This window comes from Protopterus annectens, chromosome 5.part0 (genome assembly GCF_019279795.1).
Source record: "Protopterus annectens isolate FY-2018-M chromosome 5.part0, PAN1.0, whole genome shotgun sequence".
In the NCBI taxonomy this organism is placed as follows: Eukaryota; Metazoa; Chordata; order Ceratodontiformes; family Protopteridae; genus Protopterus; species Protopterus annectens.
Window position 1 is genome coordinate 1,064,662,921 of NC_056735.1, and position 16,491 is coordinate 1,064,679,411.

Here is a 16,491-nt window from a genome sequence, read left to right on the forward strand (position 1 = left end):
TATCTATGAGATGATCAAAGTTTTTTTCATTAAGAGTAATAAATAATTATTGACTCGTGGATGAGGTAGACCAGTCTAATAATTTAATTCAAGCACCAAAGGGGAGAGTGGCTAGCTTAAAATGGCCCACAAGAGCAGCTAGCATAGTTCTTACCTATGAACCCATGAACATATATCTATCTATATCTAACGGTGTGTATGTATATATATATATATATATATATATATATATATATATATATATATAAATATATATATGTGTGTGTGTGTGTGTGTGTGTGTATGTGTGTGTGTGTGTGTGTGTGTGTGTGTGTGTGTGTGTGTGTGTGTGTGTGTGTGTGTGTGTGTATATATATATATATATATATATATGTGTGTGTGTGTGTGTGTGTGTGTGTGTGTGTGTGTAATTTCAATCAATGACATTACATTTCAACACACCATAATTTCATGACCCCTTTTTCCCGAAAGATCATTTATTCGAAAATGCACTTTCGTGAAGAGCACTAAAACAGGAAAAAAAATGAAAACACTAACCACATGGATGCAGGGGGGCAAGCCACCCCCCCACACCCCTGCTACTTATATATCTTCACTCTGAGATCGTACTACAGTGGGGAAAAGGGAATATTCTTTTATCACCGCTGTGCCGCAATCTAAACAACAACCTCCATTGCTTTTCACTTACTTGCTTTTTTGCGAAAATGCAGCTTCGAATAACTGCATCTTCAGGAAAAAGGGGTCGTGAAATTACAGTTTGTTGATACATAGTTTTGTTGATTGAAATGAGACCCATATATATATATATATATATATATATATATATATATATATATATACACACACACACACATATATTTATGTATATATAAATATATATATATATATATATATATATATATATATATATATAGATACATCTATATGTATATATGTATATATATGTATTTCATACACAAAATCACATCAGATAAACACATACACACATGCATATACACACACATACACCATGCAGATATATATGTATTAAAAGTCACCCATGTGCACATCCATTGAATTTTTAAAAGCAGTCATGATCTTTTCTTGATTTCTTCTTGACTAGTAATTTAGTCCAACTAATCAAACATTTTCACTATTTTGTTTCATTTATTTAACCATTTGTAATAATTTTAGCATGCATGCCCCTCATGGATGCGGCAACATGTACATGTCCCAACATATCCTTATTCTGCCCACCCTGGTTTATTTGTACACAAAATTTAAGGGATAAAAATTACCATGGTAACATAAAGCTAGGCATCTTAAGATCCTCACAGCTCAGTAGTCCACTATGTACCTATGTATTTATCTTAACCATGTTGATTTACTTGTCATCAGACCCTTTTCAACCATGACCCAGGCCCCAAGAAGAGAACAAAATAAATACACAGGCTATACAACGTAGACAGCATTTTCCATGAAAAATCCAAAAAAGGGAGTTGAATGTATAGACAATGCACTTTAACAAAGTATAGTTTTAATGCAATAAGGTAGAGAGAACATAACATATAATTTAACCTTACATTATAAATTGTATGTATTTGGGAGACAAGTAGTCTTAGCATTTCCTGTCTTTACCTGCTTTCATTTTCAGGAAATAAATGCTCTTTTTGCTCAGTCCTGAAACAGACCTTATTATTCTGATTATAGGTATCATGTGGTAAACCTTAAATATCTTTGGTAATCTATGTGACAACATTGTTTAGAGGGGCTTTGAGGGTGATTGTGATGTTTCTAGTAGACATGGGGATTGGCAAACAATGTTATAGATGAAAATAATTAAAAACAATGCCAGTATGGCATGCTGTGCATGCTCTATATGCATTAGGTGGGACATGTTCTGCTGCATGTCTCCAGTAGTAGTTTGTGCCACAACAGCATAACAAGCATGGCAAAGCACATAGACATGAGCAAGCTAAGTTAAATGTCCATTTAACATGTTTAAATGTGTGTTCTGGACCAGATGCAAGTATGTGCTTAGCTAAGGCACTAGTCTCCTTATTATCCCTGATATCACAAACGTGTTCTTGTATCTGCTCTCTAAGCGTGCGGCTGGTTTTACCTATGTAATAAACTCCACACGTACTACAGAAACTATAATAAACAAATTTAAGTTCTATGTTTTGGAGATGATAGATGAAAGTTTGAGGGGGTAGCATTAGAATAAAAACAGAAGTATGTGCACAAAAATGGATTCTCTATTTCCAGGGGGATAAAGCACCGTGTGTGAGCTGTTTCTTTACAACCTTTTTTGTATACACGTCCATTTAAACACTAGTAAGTGCTGCCTTTTTAAGAATTAATTTTAATAATTAATTGATCTTAATGAATACTGCTTTTTGATTGGATGTTGTCTTTTTTAAATTCTAAGATTTTGTACTCTGTTGTTGTCTGAAGAAGCGGGCTTTAACCGTGAAAGTGCTTACCTTTTGTTTTGTTTTATTAAAGTTTTTGTGCCTCTGCCTATTTGGGTCTTGACATTGTTTTTAACTATTTTTATCTGCTTTGTACTTTTGCATTGGCCCAGAGTTCTATTGCATTTTACTTTGTTACATTTTGAATGTTATAAATGAATTTGTGGAATTCAATATCGATTTGTTTTTGTACAGCCATTTTCAAATATCTGTCAAGATAATCTGCAGTGTTAGTGGCATGTTATAAAGAAGTGGTCTAGTGTTAAGAGAAGACTGACAGCATCATGCATATTTTTTGTTTAAAACTAATTTTAGATTATAAAATCTGTCAGATAGCACAAAGCTCTAAAGCTGTGAGCTATTAATGAGCTGCTTCCTGTCTCCAGGATACATGTATTGCTTCCTTCAACCTTCATTTGCCTGTTGTGTGACCTTGAACAAGTCACTTAACCAGGGTCACCCCTGAAAATGAACAGGTATGTCCAGAAGCCTTATCCATTTAACAAATAACCACACAGGTAACATAATTGCTGCTTAAATATTTAAGCAGAATTCTATGGTAACAGAAGCTTTTATCCGTGGTATACTGGGTTGGATGTGTCCATGAACAGCAAATAATGTAGATCACTGATCACTTTTCCTATGATAATCCTACCAGGTTATTTCATGTTGATTTCAAATGCTTGTATGTTGCCTTTTCATAGGTACGTGCATACAATCACATAATCAGCAACAATGATGGACCTGCCACTTACCCAAGAAGACCTGACACAAAAATTACTGATCTACTGACTTTTTTTCTCAATTTGATATTGGATATTATGAACCTATCTTGGGTGAGCATGTATTTTCTGCAAAAGTGTTTTGGTGTCTTTCTGCGACATGTAATTGTGGGTAATGGCAGGTGGTTAGACAATTTACAGTACAATATCTATGAATTCAATGTATTTGCATTGTACAGGGAGGAAGATCACTGTTCATCAGATTCTGACTACTACAATGGTGTATGTCATACCAACATTGCATTTCAGTGGTTTAGTTTGACAGACTTCTCTTGGTGGTCCTGATGGTGTCACTGACAGCACAAAACAGGACGACTAGATACTAGGTACATCGATGCCATCAACAGATGTTCTGGGAGAGACAATAACTTGCATCATGCTAAAATTATGGTGTCCGTTGATTGTGGATGAGTTTGACAGATTACTTCTGATTCTGTCATCTCACTGGAGGTAGGTGGTGAGTCCTGGTAGGATGGACATTTAACATAGATTGCTCATGTCTGTGTGCTTTGCCATGTTTGTTATGTTGTTGTGGCACAAACTACTACTGGCAGTGGCATCCTGGTTCCAACTGCTGAAATACTGTGTGTAATTATGGAGGTGTAAACATGGGCTTCATCTTCACTGGAGACATGCAGCAGAACATGTCCCACCTAGTGCATATGGAGCATATACACAGCATGCCATACTGGACAATTATACATTGCTGATGCATTTCAAGATTGTACTGTTAATACAGATAATCTAGAGTTTTGGATGACATTTTTATTTTGAAAGGGTGATTTGAAGGCTTTGAAAGAGTTTATAGTAATTACTAACTCTCCCACTACATTTTTTGAATTTATATACAATTGGAATAAGAATTCCAATTTTGGGGGATTTTGAGATATACAAAAATGAAGAGTGTAAGAGATATAAATCTTCCATTCATCATAAACCTACATTTTCAAACCCTTATTTATTTTCTAATAGCTGTCATTGATACAAGCAGAAAGTAAGTTTAGAGAAAGTACAGATGGTTTGGTTATCCTGTAATATTTCAGACGAATCAGTATTCTTTAAGAAGATTAGTATTTTTAAGGATATGCTTTATGAAAGAGGGTATATAGTAGTTAGTTGAAAGGATTGAAAGGGAAGGATGTCTTAAAAGGGACACTAGTTTTAAATCTACTTTAAAAGGAGGCAACTTAAAAATACTACCAATGTTGTGCTGAATACTAATGCAACCTTTGAGAGAGTATGGTCTTACCTTTTAGTAACAATAGTGGTAAAATTAAAGAAACTATAGTTAAAAACTGGAATTTGAATGTTAATTTCCAGGATGTTTTGAAAAATAAATTAGGTAAACACATTCATTTTGTTTTTAAGAGGGGAAAGAATTTGAAGAATACCATGGAAAATGGAGGTTCCTTAGGAAATGCAGTTTTTAAGATGGGTAGAAGTGACACTTGTTCTTACATAATGTGGTAGATAGTGTAAAGACAATTAATAATTCAGGTGAAATTTATTGTAGGGGCAAATACAATTGTCATACTGTGGGTGTAGTACTATGGGTGCAATACTGTGGGTGTAATACGTTGGGTGTAGTACTATGGGTGTAGTCTATTCAGCTATTCGTCAGTTCTACCAGACTTTTTATGTTGGCAAGATTACAAGACCCCTTAAACTTGGAATTTATGAACATTTGTATTGTCTTCATAACAAGGATATGAGCAATGCCTTATATAAACATTATATTGCATTTTTTCAAAAGTTCTTATTTTTTTATTTAGAAATGGGTCTCCCCACTGATTAGATGTGGAGGTTTGCAAAGTGATTTAGAATCTAAAAACTTATATTGACAACTGTTATTGGAAGCAACTTTAGTTTCTTTCAAGTTTTTAGCTTCTGGGATTTAAGCACTGTGTTTGAGCAGATTTCTGCTTGTTTGCACATCATGCAATTGTGCGCCATAGCCGGACAGATAAATTCAACAATTTCTCCCTTAGATACACCTGTAGCACATTAGTGTAGCCCCCATCTTTAGTACTTTCTCTGGTCAAAGAAATACTGCTTCTGAGCAATAACCTATTAAACCACCAGGAAAACCACCCCCACCAGAAATATCCATCCACTGAGCTCCTCCTTTATCGGTTCTGAAAAGCCCCCCCTTTGTGATAACAGTTCTTCAACCTAGCATAATGGACAGTTGGACTACCCTTGCTTCTCCTGCCAACCTTGTTGATCTGTTTCTCCTGAGGCAGTGTAGCAACTGCCTCCTGTACACTGACAACCCTCTACTAATAACTCACTCTATTACAGAGTAAGAGAGATGTATCTACACCAAGAATTTAGGCTCTCTAGCACTCAAAACAGTAACATTGAAGAGGTTGTCAACTCACCCCCCACTACTCATGCACATAGTACCACTACTCCTAAACATAGCATGCATCAAACACAAAAATCAACATACGTAGATATTCTCTCAAAAAACTTACCAAAACACCAGAGACCTCCAAAACACAGGACTGCTACAAATAACATAATTATTACAGCACACGACACATAGTAATTCCTGTGTCCCACCTACCATATCTGTAAGGCATAACACTCAAAAAACAAATTTTCTTGTCATCAGAAACTCCATAGTGAGACACATGGATCTCTCACTCACCAGGCTAGACAAGGAAAAAGTCACAGTCAGCTGCCTCTGCAGTGCCAGGATTCATCAGATCTTGTATGCACTCAGGTCTCTCAGCAATAGGAGCCATTATGACTCTATCATAGTTCACATTGGAGTGAACAACCTGAGACTTACCTCACTGAACTATATGAAGAGAGACATGATTGAGCTCTCTGAGTATTTGTCCCAGGCGGGAATGCCCCCAGTAGAATAATGCCACAGTATAACAAAAAATGATTGATTTCAATAATTAGTGTGGTTTTTGGTGTAATTCAAAGGAGATCCAGTTCCTGTCAGCCTGGGAAGCCATGGTCGACAAAGCTCACTGCTTTGCAGAGATGGATTGCATCTGGCACCACTAGGCCTTTGGCTGGTGGCAAAGACTCTTGCCTCCCCCATAGTGCCTTTTTAGGCAAGGTCTCAAAAACAAACTTACTGACATGAAATTTGCCAATCAAAACAAAATAAGGGTCATGCTGCTAAACTCTAGGAGCTTAAACTAAAAACTGCACACCCTGGAAGCACTTCTATTACTGGAAGATGTACATGTCTGTGCAGTCACAGAAAGCCAGTTCAAGGCCTCAGAGAGTACTCCAGCCTTGCAAGGCTACAATGCCTTCCACACCTTCAAACCACAAAATGAACATTAAGAACCAAAGGAGGTGGTGTTTTTATCTATATTAGAAATAAATTCACCTCCCGTCTAGTTAGATTGAACAACTCCATGAAGTTACTTCAAGTACAGGTTACTGTGGGTAAGACCCCAATTCAAGTCATAGCCAGTTATAGATCACCTCCATGGGTCATGATGCACAAGAAACCGACTTGACCAAACTGGAGCCAATCCAAATATTCTTAAACACTCTGGTTATGGGGGATTTCAATTATTCCACCATCATCTGGGAAACCTATGGTAGCCCTAACTTGCTAGTGCAAAAGTTCCCTGCCTTTATTAACTCAAATGCCCTGGAACATATTGTTCATACCCTGACAAGAGGAACAAACATAGTAGATCTGGGCCACACTAACATGTCAAAAAGATGCACTGCCACAACTGTCAAACCCTCATTAGTGAAATCTGACCACAAATCAGTCACCTTCAAGCTGGCACTAACACCAGAACTCACAAAGGGAGAAATCAGACTAAAAACTTCACCAAGGGAAACTATACCCTCCTAGGGGAATGTATAAATGCATTCCAAGCCCCAATCCCAGCTCAAAGTGGAAATTATACTGAAGCTTACACTAAAGCCCTGTACAATCACTTGCATAAGTGTATAGACTCAACTTTGCCAGAAAAAATCAAACCAGAGCCTCAAGTAAAAACAAGCCACCATGGTGGACATCCAGCATAAACAAACTTTACAATAAATGCAAAAGGTTGCTGTTCAAGAAAACAAAGGTGAGGCCCCAACAATGGAAAAGCATCCTCCTCAGCCTTAACAGGCAAATAGGGCAACATATCAAATCCTCTCTAAGGGCTCCATTGAGAAAAACCTAGCAAGCACAACCAAGGATAACCCTAAGGCCTTTTCCAGACTAAAACGTAGGACCCAAGCATGTGCAGAACTAGTGACTAATGGTATCACACACACTGAACCTACAGAGATAGCAAACTGGCTAGTGAATAGGTTTGGCAAAAATTTCACTCCCTTATCCCCTACAAACTGATCCCAAACCATCCCTCACCCCCCCCCCCCATCCTGCATATCTGAATAGCAGGTCATTAAAGTCTTGTTCAAGGCAAAAAACACAGCCTCTATAGCACCAGATGACACCCCAGGCTGTCTTCTAAACAGGCTAAAACATGAACTAGCATCACCATTAAGTACCCTTTTCAATCATAGCCTAACCACAAGCTTTGTTCCTGCAGAATGGAGAACAGCAACAATTATTCCCCTCCACAGAGGTGGCCTAGCTACAGACCCGGGGAATTACAGACCCATAAGCCTGGCCAGCCTCATCTATAAAGCCATGGAACGCATTATTATGGACCTCATAATTAAAGACATAGGCGACCTCTAATCCCTGAATCCAATTGAATTAGGCTTTGTCAAGGGCAGATCCTGCTTGTTAAATCTGGTGGATTCTTTGAAAATGTGACCAAGGCCATTGAGAAGAGTATCTTTATGCACAGCATACCTCGACTTGGCAAAGGCTTTCGACACAATCCCACACTCAGGCATTGCTAATAAACTTAGCAAACTGAATGTAAACCCCTTTATTGTAAGATGAGTTGCCAGCTGGCTCACAAACTGGACACACACTATCAAAGAGGGTGACTCCACATCAAGCAGCAGGCATGTCACCAGTGAGGTGCCACAGGGGTCAGTGCTGGGCCCCTACTGTTTGGTATATACTTCTCAGAAGTTCAGGTTGCTGACCAGGTTTGTGGATGACTGAAAACTGGGTGCAAATTATCAAATCCCTAAATGATGTTAGTATACTCCAGGAGGGCCTTATGCAGACCAACAACTTCTGTCTTAGTCATGGACTCAAACTGAGCGCATTGAAATGTATCATCAGTCCCTTTAGCAAAAACAACGTCCTTTCACACTATTAAATCAGCAGCAATACCCTAAGTATCCATGAAGTGGTAAGGGATCTGGGATCACAAGTAGACTACAACCTTAACTTCAACCACCATGTGTCTACTATAGTAAGGAAGGCTTTGTATGTAGCATGCTTGATTAGTAAAGACATCACCCCTCTATATTCGTCACTAATAAGGCCCATAACTGAGTATAATGCCCCTTTTGGGATGCACCACAGAAAGCATCTCTAGCAATTGGAGAGACCTCAGTGGTTTGTAACAAAGAAGAATCAGGCACTCCAATGCATGCCATACACAGACCAACTAAATTCCCTGTCACTATACTCTGTATCATATAGACTTCTTAGGGGTCACGTATTTCTGGCTTACAGAGCAATCTCAGATCCAAACCTAATGAACTTGCTGCATATCCATAAATAAAACAGGACTAGAGCTACCTGTTCCAAGGAACTAAATATGGCCTGCTAATTAAATAGGATGCACTGGAGGGATACATTTGTCTCTCAGTGACTGCTGCATGTTTGGAATAGGCTGCCAATTCATGTGAAGCAGAGCACCTCTATGACACTGTTCAAAAGGAACCTGGATGAGTGGATGGGTCACCGTAAATATTTTATCAGGGATAGCACCCACAAACCCCCCTGGACATGGTCAGCCATTACTAAATGCAGTTCTGGGTACTGACTAGCATATCTATGGTATTACATTGAGATGAATCTGCCAGGCTTGAAATGACCTCTGAGTCAATAGCCTAATAAACTCCTATGATCCTATGAAATGATTCAGTTTCACTTAATAGTATTTTGTTTCATGCTATCAAGTTTATGTGTCTTAACTATGAAATAGTATATGCATTTTATGAGTAAATGGCATATGCTAATATTTATATTCATAAATGGGAGAATGGCAGGGTGATTGATTACAATGATTGATCATGTGATGAATGATGTTTATTTAAATACTGCTATTTGTGACTTTCATTTATTTTGATGGTGTCCTTTGGCTGCTATACAGGATGAAAGAACTCAATAAACAGGCACTTTAACCATGTTTCAGTCATTTCTTTGTTGTTTTTTGATATTAATACAGATAGTTGCCACATTGTATCTGTGCAATGAAGTTCTTAGTGCCACTGAAGTTTTAACTGATTTTGATTTTAATTAGCAAGTATCCAAGGTAGTTTCTTATGCTTCATATACCTCCCTCCAGTCACAGTGAATGTTTGTATTTCCCACTCTGGGGGCTTCCTTTGGACCTACAATATTTCAGTGTATAACACATGACTGAACTCAGTAAAGTAGCTGTATTCATACACAGTCCTGTTCACCCACCATGTGGAAAGTCTGAAAGATCAGTAAAAGGAATGTTTGTATCTCCCTGTGGCTTTCCTCAGCTAGTGCGGGTCACATGCCATCTGCAGTTCATGCAAAGGTTATTCGTGTGTCATAGCTATAGTGTACATCATTAATGGTGCACATGACATATGCTGTGGCTGCCCTAAAGATGGATGTCAGTGTGCTATTCTCTTGAAAGTAACAATGTATTTTCTAGACCTGGCAAGGATTCTTTCTGTGCTAGCTGCCACATTTATTCCCAGATGTTCTATCTCATGCCTCTGCATGCCACTGCTACTTGTCTGTGCACATGTTATAGGAAAAGGGATATTCAGGAAGACACCTTCACTTGTTCCTGGCCCTTAACTCTAGCTGCTGATGGCCATCCTAACATTATAATGGGATGGCCATTCCCTACTAACTGCTTATGTGTTACAGGATGCAGTATCTGGTAAACATCTCAAATTCTTTCTTAGGATTGTTCCACAATATACCTCCTGACATGTCCATGCAATGGAATATTATCATTAAGTGACTAAGTACACATTCTGTTATATTTCCTTTTGTTATAAGCTTCCTATGTGCTGGTGGCATATTATGCACACTTGTTAGAAGACAGTGTTCAAGTAGTTTTTTTGAATCCCCAATAATACTGATGTGGAAGTTGATCCATTAAATTGATGAGTGCCATATCCATATATTTGTCCACATTTATGATATTTGGCAGACATTGATAATCCAGATGCTGTTATGACAATCCACATGGATGCTCATGTGAGGAGTTAGACATGCATTGATATTTGCATGACCATTATTGATTTCAGGTGCATGTATAGTTATATGTAAATAGTATGTTGAACATAAAATTCCTAGTAGTCTGGCAGTTACTGTTGGGTAGTCAGACTGTATAGTTGTCATCTTATTTGCTATGGTGTGTATTTCATTATCACTGGCCATTATTATTATTATTATTATTATTATTATTATTATTATTATTATTATTATTATTTTGCTCCACCAGATCTATACCAGTGGCTCCCTTACCTGCGTCCAGTTGGCCTACCCCCACCCAATGGTCGAGAAACAATCTTTCATGTTCTTGAGCAATACCCCTCCAGCCCTATCATTCCTAGCCAATGAAGTCTTATCAATCCATTCATTCCTGTGGGAGGCAATAGATGAACATTTGACAGCAGGCCAGATGCTTGTTCCTGGTAGAGTTCCCTTCCCCTCCTATCCTCTCCCCTCAGGCAGTCCTCTTTACTCACAATGGCTGCCTTGGTTTGGGGAGGAGACACAAATGCTTCCACATTCATCCTTCCTCCTTTTCCAAAGCATGCACAGTCTGCAGTGTGAGCCAGCATGGCCTCTTCCTTTGATTATCTGGTGACTCACCAGCAGATGTCACCAATACTGTGGGCCTAGATACCTCATACCTCCCTCTTGGATAAGTGACTGAACAAGCTCATTTCCCTTCCTGGTCTCTCTGCATGCATTTAGGGCATGGTAGGACATGTTGAGAACAGGAGGGCATGCAGCCAAAGTGAACATGTTGAGAATGGAAGGGCATGCAGACTCAGGATAGAAGGCATTCCATCTTAAAACTGAACTGTATACCCAAATGCCATGAGAGAGAAACATTAACTCCACATTACTGTGCCAAACATCTGTATCACTCAACTAGCTTAAAGTTGTTTTTATAAGTACAATTTAATTCTCCACCAAAATCCAGCAAAGTTATGGTCACAAACTACACTATAGATCCACACTTCTTGATATAAATGTATGCTGAGATATATTGGATAGGCAAATTATATAATTTTGTGCTTAGGTTATTGTATTGTGAAAACAGGGGACTAGAATCTCAACATGTTAACATCATATCTTCACTGTGTGATTGAAAGTGCCCTTATCCTACTCAACTACTATGAGAAATGCAGTCAAAAGTTTACTTTTTATGACATTTCTTTTTCAGTGTATTAACAGTTAAATGAACTAGACCATCATTGCCCCTTTTCAGTGATGACCCTGGCCACAAGTGCAGGAGTAAATACAAAATGTTTAGGCAGTGTTCAGTGGGAGCAACTAGCATGTAGTTAGAGGAAATTGCATAGCCAGAAGAAATCCTAACAGATAATGGGGGGAGGGGCATGTGCCTAAAGCCAGGAATAAGCCCCAGAGCTTTGAGACAGACATCTTAACCACTGAGACACGGTTCTGTTGCTGTACTACTAAAAAGGTAAATGTAATGTAACCCTCAATGTAAATAAACAGAAATAAGCTTTGCATTATGTGTTTAATAAAGTTCAACAACCATCAAAGAAAAACAATGCATACTACAATAGCCCCTAAACTCATCTTTCAAGCAGAAAAAAAACTTGAGGGCATTATGACACTACAGCTGCTGCAACACCAAACTGGGCCAGTGTTATGCACTTTAAATTTATGACAGGAAAACATGGTACGTATACAGATTCTGCACAATTATGGTACCAATACTTTTGTGCAGTACTAGCAAGGAAAGTGGAAGCCTCTATTTACAAATCCTCCTGCTTCATCAGAGCCATCAATGTGTGCAGAACGTCAACAAACCTTACAGCTTGCATGGGTGGCATTTGACAAGTTCTACCTGTTATTTTATTTCCCCATGTAAGTGAGGTGTTTTAAAATCTTTGGTCACAGAAAACAAACAAAAATACAATAAAAGAATCATTTAAATGCTATGTTTCTGTCCATGATGGTAATACGTATCATTCATAACATTTATGTTTCTAATTGCAAGAAAATGTTCTGGCAGACTGAGAAATACTTCTGTTTTTTAATACTACTTCTTAATAGACAGCACCTTTTATTCTTTCTGGTTGCTGCACATTTAATTTTAATCAAAGGGTATGGAATGTCTGTAAAAAGAAGGCACAGGAAAGCCTCTGTATTCACTGCTACTGAAGTGCTAAATATGTATTGCTTTGACAGATAGGTTCCACATCATACACATATGAATAAATAATGTTAAAGCTAATAAGATCTCTAAAAGAAAATGATGATTGTCTTTAATCACTAACCTTAAGCAGCAGTGAACCATATTATCAAACACCTTCATTTCTTATAAAACTACCTATCACACACAATATAGACCTGATGAAAAGGAAGGTTGAAGCAATCAGGAAAGAATGCCAATTACCTCATTACTTGTCATAGCACATTGTAACTGGAAATTGCTTCTTTCAGGTTCTGTTTGCTCAGGCAATTACAATAAACTCTTTGCTTGACATGTTGTTTGCACAGATGTAGTGCATTAATAAACATGAGGGCTAATCTGAATTATTGAACCAGCCGCAATAATTTCAACAAAGGATTTATTATAAGTCTAAGAAACCTGAGGTATCACTGGAGTTCCCTGTAAGTAACATGTAAAATCCTCAAAATGTTATGTACAGTATGAAAACATGTCCCGTGTGTATTTCATAAATTCTAGTGTGCTAAGCACTTTCCATCAGGAAAGAGAACAAAATGGACTCAGCATACCAAGGCTACTTTGCAATCCATTCTGAAAAGCTTTTTTCTGTGCTTATTTCTTATAAAGATGTCTTTCATTCATTTTACTATTAAATGTCAGCATTCTGAGTTATGATATTTATATGTATTGACCTATTCATCAAAGCCTGTAGCATTAATGTGATAAAATTTAAAACAAATAAACAAGTAATCATTTCCTGAACTGTATTTAATGGTTATAACTTGATAGCTCATAAGGTCTTGTGCTGTGAAAATGTCATCAGTAAATCTATCTATGTATTTATTTATTTTATTTATTTGTTAAGAATTTAAGCAGGATGCTAAAAGCCCTTTCTCCAATGGCACAGGCCAATGACAGAGATTAGCATAACCGATAATGAGACAGAAAACAGGTCTGTAACAGGCATTTAAGATACAGTGCTATTACAAATAATAGTGAATGCAGAATAAAATTACAGTAATACAGTAAAATACAGTAACAGAACAAGGATAAGAACCCTAACGTCAAGGGAGCACGTTCATAAAGTAGTACCACTCATGCATTTCTGAATGATCATATATAGCTTAGCCACTATAAGAAATACCAGTGGCAGTAACATACACCTCATAAACAGGACAGAGTACTTCAGTTCAAAACAATTTGGAATGTATTCAAGACTTCATAAGTCAATAATTACAATGTAGTTAGCAGACTTATTAATAAAACATTATCCCTGAATTAGTTGCTCATATAGGTAGTTTTAAGATATCCTTCCAGTTTTGAATAAAAGCTGGAATTGTTTTACCACTTTTTATTTCTTGGGGGAGTTGCTTCCATGTTGCATTTGAGATCTCTGACAAGGCATTTTCATTAATAGTTACAATGCAGGAAAAATTTGTAAATATTTTAAATCATATTAATGTGGTTTGCATACTGGAAATTCAGTCTAACATCTTTTCAGCAACATTAAGTTTTACTAAGAAAGGAAACTGACAATAAAGTACACCTAACAATGAAAGCATATCCCAAAGGCATCTTTGTTTTGTAAATTCAGCTTTAATTACCAGTCTTATAAGGTGAACAAGGAATGCTTTACTTTATGACACATGACAAGAAAAATAACACAATACATTTGGTATAAAGGAATCTTTTTGCCTATATTACAGGTCTATAGTGACATGTTGTGTCTCCTTTAATTGATAAATAAAATTTGTAAGCAAAATACATAAATGACAGAAAATCTTAAGGTGGGCAAATTATAGAAAAAAATATAATACAATTATTTTTGCGGAGAGCTGCACTCCTATGCACCCCTGACAAAGCAGTCAGCCCCCTTGTATTTCCTTGATGTGGGGGTTCTGTCCCTCAGAACAACCAATCTCTATGTTGCTTCCCCTCTTCTAAGAGTTATGTGATGTCACATCAAACTATAGTTCCTGTATCAGAACAAGCTTCAATATAGCGAGACAATAAGAACATGTGAAAGTGATGCTAAAGCTGTAAAACGTTATGACCTGAAATGAACAAGAGTACTTCCCAATATCACCACTGCTAATTAGATGAAAGACAGGAGAATATGGGGCTCAAATCTTTTGTCTATAAAAGCTTGAATTGTTGCTATGAATTCTATCAGCTCTCACTTGTATACTATATGAATGTAAAGCAGTCCCATCGCTTTTTTATGGTTCTGAGTCTCCCTTTAAAAGTGACCAACTTTAGTAAGTTCGGTGAAACAACTAAAACTCCTTATTCATTAAAAGGAGGGGAAAGAATTTCAATTAAAAAATAATATATGTATAAAGTCTGAATTAAATAAATGCACACATAAGATTACATTTCCATTATGACATATACAGTAATATATAAAGCTAAAATAATCAAAACAACAAGAAATACAAATCTGTGCTGCAAGGTATAGTGGGTGTGAAGATTCCAAGTGGAAGCACTGCAGAATATGAAAATGCACATTATTCAAATGATGACAAAACACTGCAAACTTACTTTTCCATGGGTGACACTGTCCTCAGAGTTGATTACATTAAGTAGTATGACGTAAGAGTAATATTGTACTCCCCATAATAATTTGAGCCTAAATTCCACATCAGATACATGTTTTCAAATTTAAGTTAGAGTTAAAACATTTACCATCCATATAGACAATATGCAACCGATATGCAACCGATATGAGTAGCCTTGTAGATAACTTGAAGATGCCCACTTAGGTATTAACAAGCAGTACAAATGCTTTCCTTCTTAAATAGCTAAAAGTTTTATACTTATCAATCATATTGCTTTTGCATCTCGGCTAAAATTTACTACAAAAGCAGTCAGAATATTCTCCAGTCATAATTCATTTGCAAGGATCTTTTTTCTATGACATACCTCTCAACCTCTCAGAGCAAGAAATCTAGACAAAGCCATACATAATGTGGGACAAAGGCCCAAAAATTAGGACTTTTTTTAAGTATTGCTCTTACAAACTTAGAAAGTTGACAGAACAACAGGTTCTCTGTTAGCATGAATTTTCTGAAGAGTATGAAGTCTGAAACTCAAATGTCTGTCATTATTTTCTGACTTCAATGATTTGCCAGAAAACCACAATTTTATGAAAAATAGACAAAGAATATGAGGCAAAAATCTGGACATTCTGCAAAGATCTGTACAGCTGAGAGGTATGGAAGATACTCAAATGCTACTGAAAATTCAAATATGTCAGCAATCTATGTTTTTTTTTCCAGTGATATAATTGTTTGATACTTGATATCCAGTATGATCAGTTTATTCTAAAATAATTATTCTAACAGTTTAATAATTTGTTAGCTTACGCTTTTGTTCCAGCTCACGAAATTCTCTAAAGTGAATGTAAGTGTTAGAATGCTCCTGCAAACTTGCTGCAATTTGTTTTGCCTGAGATTCAAGTATACTGAACAAGTGAACACTCCCAAAGATTGATGGCTGCTTAAACAGCCAAGTGACTGCTCTAAAATTAAAGCCAACTGACTACAACTAGTAAATGTGGTCTTGGTATTCCTATAACACTGTCAAACTAAATCATAGGAAGCAGAAATATGAACCTGTATGCACATATGTGTGTGTGCTGAACGTGAGGATATAGAGAGTTCTGCAATTAACTGGAAAGCAATCCATCAATGTGTTTTTCATCTAAAATATTCAATGAATGGTGCATTCCGTTAGCAGATTATGGTGCAA